Consider the following 5071-nt stretch of genomic DNA (forward strand, 5'->3'; position numbering starts at 1 on the left):
TTTTTTTGGATTTAATCAAAATAAATCTGCTGTCATTTTAGGGCTGAATTTGGGTCTACTTAAACTCGATTTCACCCGACTTATAAATACTCGTATAATATCTAAGTTAGTCCACAATTTAGTAAATTTTTTTAGCTCTCTAATATTCTGTAATATTACTTCAATTTTTTCAATCGAACTAATTGATTTTATGGTTTGAATTAATTTTAAACTATCTAATTCAATTAATGTTTTTTTTAATTCAAATTATCAATAATAATAAAAGCTTGTCTAATATTCATAGCTTCAGCTATTATACTTGAATGTGTACGAATTTTCTCAGAGAAGCTTAACACAATCTCAAAACTTAAAACTAGCGATCTTCTAAGGTTGCGACTCTTTTCCCATATTAACGTGAATGCTAACTTTTAGTTATCCTTTGTTGCTTCTTTGCAAAATCAAACCAAATACCAATTCATTCCTAAGGAAGGTGATGAATTTGGACCTTCAATATAAGCCCAACATGTCCAATAATATATTTTCACATGAAATAGTAATTTCTCTGTACGGAATTTCAGACAAAAAAAGGTTGAATGTGTGGTCCAACCGTCCAACAAATAGTCTACTACTCTAATTATTATTATTTCGTTTAAATAAAAATGAAATTACCGAGAGAACATACAAGATACATAACTTAGCTAGCTAGAAAAAGTACCAAGAAAAATGACAAAAACCAGTTACACAAGTCAACGTAGGAAAAAACATACTATGTGCCTAGATGTAACCGACTTTCATGTCTTACTTTAAAGATTGGAATCTCGCATCAAGAACTGGTAACTGTCAACGGCGAAAGTAGGCACCGCCACCATCACCTTCACGCCCTCCCTACTCTCATCTTCATTATCACTCGCCGGCAAAAATAAACAGTATCTGTCGCAGCACACCGATCCCACGTGCTCCGGCTTCCCCATCCCGAAATCCACCCTCTCCATTCCCAACCTCGACCACTGCGACACTATAAGCACTCCCACCGAGTCCGGATTCGCCATTGACTCGGATACTAACTCACTCACTTCCCTCACGTACTAACCTTCTGGTAAACCCGGTTTGACCCGGTTCCGTACGTTGATGCTAAAAAGCAGCTTCAACACCTGTTATCATCATCAATTCATAATCACACTTGTACATGTAGTATAACTTGTTTTTTTTTTACATTATATATTGTACAGGACACAAATTATTATATTTGCCCTATAGATAATAGCTAGAATTAAAGCTAATGAGTACCTAATATTGAGTGAACATCCCACTCAATCCAGATCAATTTTTTTTACTATAACAATGATGATATTATCCTAAAATAATTTTTTCAAGGACCGAAATTTTCGTTTGTTTGACAGAAATCGCTTTGTTTTTTGAGAAAATAGACAGAGCTGATTTGAGTGTTTACTAAAAAATGTGCAAGATAATCTCAATCAAGAATGTAGGAAGCAAGTCAAGCAACGTTCCTTGAGTTAGTTAATAAGTTTGTTACGACTTAGGACAGTTAGGATTAACACGAGTTAGTTATTGTTAGAATAAGAGCATCATTAATAAGTTACACGTGGATTTTGAGCATTTTCGTTTTGTTATTACCTGATTTGGCGGAAATTCCAGTGCTCTGGCCCAGCTCCTCCACACGTGAGCTGCGAGGACCTCGAAAGACGTGTAGAACGACGATGACTCATCGCCGGGTTGACTCGTGCACTGGGCGAGCCTCTTCAACTCGCCGAGCCTCATTTTATCGAAGGTGATGGAGGTAGGCTTGAGTCCGGTAGAGACCAGGTTCATGAAGTCACAGAGGTCAGGCACTCGGTTGAACTCTGGGTGACTCGCCGGGTTGACCCGGACGCATTTCTTTCCCGCCGGTGGTGGCGGATTCAGGAGGTGACGCTCCCAAACAGGTTTCGCTCTTGAACCGGCGACGCGTTTTCCAGAAGCTAACTCCGCGAAGTAGTTGAGAAACTCTGCACTTCCGATTCCGTCGGAGATACAGTGACTGATTCCAACGGCGATCGCTGCTGCACCGTCGCGGAGCCACGTGAGCTGAACGACCAGCGGCGGGGATCCTCGTAGAACGTCTGCCACGTGGAGGGATAACAGTTTTCTCCACTGAGCAACAGTTTTCGGCGGTTTCTCTAAGTCGTTGGAACTGTAACGGTCAGAAAAGGCCTCAATGAACACTGCACCCTGGGCCCGGCAGAGCACCTCAAGGCCCGGGGCATCTGGGCGGGGCCTGATCCTGCCTGCAAACGGATAGTAGGGAACAAGCGCTTCAGCTAATGCCGATTTTAGACGGGCTGTGGTGGCAGCCTGATCAAGCCCGTGCCAGGCCCGGTAGACCAAGAGGTACTCTACGGTGAAACGAAGGAATAGTTGGGAGTCAAGAGCTGAAAGAGCGAGGACGCGGGCCGGCGTGGGCTCGGAGGGAGTAATAACGAGGGCTTGTTTTACATGTACGGAAGTTGCCATAACAATGTTGAGAGAGGTCTTAGAGGATTCCAAGACGATGGCGATGGTAGGGCACAAGTGCTTGTATAGAGTTGAGAAAGGTAAATTAAAGCCCCCAACACACATGAAATTAAAGGTGTTTGTGAGAAATGAAGCTACAAAATAGGCTTTATTTGTAAGGGGATCCCATGTGATGTGTGTAGTTCAGTTTACTACTAATACCTTGTGGGGTTACTTCTCATGTTTGTCTATAATTCTCAAACATTTGTGCCAAGTTTCTTAGGCTACCGCTATATAGTAGAATATAATGGACTAAATGTTTCTTATTTTTAATGATGATTCTGATATTGTGTGTTATTCTCTTTTGTTGGATTAGGAAAATGTTAGGTACTATTAGAATTTAGAGAAAGTTTAGGGCAGCACTCTTATTAAAATTTAGTTAGTACTTAATTATCAAAAGAAAAATGAGTAATTTTATACTACTAAATTTAATTTTACATCATTAAAAATTACTAATAATAATTAATTGATTATTATAAATTATAAAATTTACTAACTCTTAACACTTCTTTAATATTATTTTTTATTATTATTTAATTATCAACTCAATTTTTTTATATTAATTTTTTAGTCTAATAATCCAGTAAGATATTTTATTATCAGTTAAGAAGTGAGAAATAAACTATCACAATGAAAATACAGAATAACAATGCATAAGTAATTTAATTATAACTTTATATAGTCGCTTTTATCGAATGTGATCTTTAATTACAACCTAGTTATAATGTCTGGATGATATTATATATATCTTAGAATTTCAAATTTTACTTTTATTTATTCTTGAAAATTCAAGATTTAATTATATGTTTAATTAAAATTACAACCTCATGGACGAAATAAATATAAATATCTAAAAACAAATGTAGAACAGCTATGTTGGCTTTGGTTTTTGTCTGTTGGGTTGGAGGGTTATAGCTTTCACTAGCCTCCACAATCTGAGTCTCCACGTAGCCATATTTGAGTCTTGAAAATTTAGTTTCTGTTTTTTAGTGGTGGTTGCGAGAATCTACTTGTCCTGGGCCGGGTTTGTTGATTCATTTTCAAATTTATATTTATATCTGTCACTCTGTCGAGTTTCGCATTTCGTGTCCCTACAAAAACCTAGTAGAATTTTATACATGGTGAAGAGAATTCACTTAAGGTTAGGCTTTATCATATATAATTGGACTCATCATTCATATTCATTATTTACCCTTAATAATGTGCTCTAATAATCATTGGTGTCAAAATAAATTTGGTAGGTTCAATGTTTAATTAGTTAATATTTGTGATAAAGTATTTAATTATTACATTTTGCAATCGATATATATCCTAGGAGTCCGACAGAATATAGTTGCATGGATCCACACAATTGAGAACTTATGGAGTGGGGTTGTCCCTCTCGGAATTTTTTTTATCCTTTTTATACATATATAATATGAAAAAATAATAATGAAGTAAGAAAACAAATTCCCTTTGGGAGATTATTTTTCATCTTTATCTCTTCCTCTAAAAGGTCTTACCTTAGAGATTTATTAGGAATAATAACATGAATTAACAAAAATTTTCTCTAAAGAGATCTGAGAATTTTAGTAGTTCAATATGTTTAGTTAAATATATTAAATTATTTAATCATATATAATCTTTTATTATATGAAGACGTTTTTATAGAAATAATCATGCTAATAGTATGTGCAGTGTTACGCTATAAATGCTATCGATAAAAGTGTTATTCTTCATTTCTTTGAATGGCATCTTATACTTTGAGGAAACAAGTTCTAACTTGAAGCACCTTAGCTTGTTGAAATAATAAAAGTGGCTTATCCGATTATCACCAGATAAAGTGAAACTGAATCTATCATTAAAAATTTAGTAAATCTACTTTTCGGTGTGGTAACTGAATATTGCCAAGATTTTGTTCCTAAAATTAACAATTTGCATGCAAAAGTACTACATACATACATCCACGAGCAACTTACTAAATGCCGTTTACGAATAATGTGAACGGTTAATATTATTTGCAAATTTTATTATTTAGTGTTTACTCTAAGAAAATATCCAAAAAGATGATATTAATTCAGCTAATTAATTTGAAAATCAACCAATAATTAAAAAAATATATATAAATATAAAAATATCTAAAATTAAAAATAATAAAAATATCCAAAACTCAAGTAAAAAAAAAAATTAAACATTTGAAAGTGAAATAAATCAATTCAAGATTTAAAATTTAAAATTTAAGATTTAAGATGTGTAGTAACGACAAAAGGTGGCCAATAAAAAATGATGGTAGATGAAACTATGGTGTTAAAAAAAATCAGAAGAAATCCAATAATAAAATTTATTTTTAAAAAATAATAAATAAGTAGATCTATTTAGTTGTGTAGCCCAATAATTTATTATTGACTATTTGACTGCATGCAATTGACCTTTTTTTGTTAACTCTCAATTGGGTTTGATATTTGAGCTATTATTAAACAAAATGATTAATATATTTCAAACGAAATACAATATAATATAAATATAACATATAATTTCTTTTTTTTTAAAGAATATTTAGGAA

General features: G+C 34.0%; 1 pseudogene; it reads right to left on the reverse strand.

Moving 5' to 3' along the window:
• Window positions 1–588: 588 nt before the first annotated feature.
• LOC107497000 (alcohol acyltransferase 9-like) lies at window positions 589–2767 on the reverse strand (annotated as a pseudogene).
• Between the last annotated feature and the right edge of the window lie 2304 nt (window positions 2768–5071).

Source organism: Arachis duranensis, chromosome 7 (assembly GCF_000817695.3).
Source record: "Arachis duranensis cultivar V14167 chromosome 7, aradu.V14167.gnm2.J7QH, whole genome shotgun sequence".
Lineage (NCBI taxonomy): Eukaryota > Viridiplantae > Streptophyta > Magnoliopsida > Fabales > Fabaceae > Arachis > Arachis duranensis.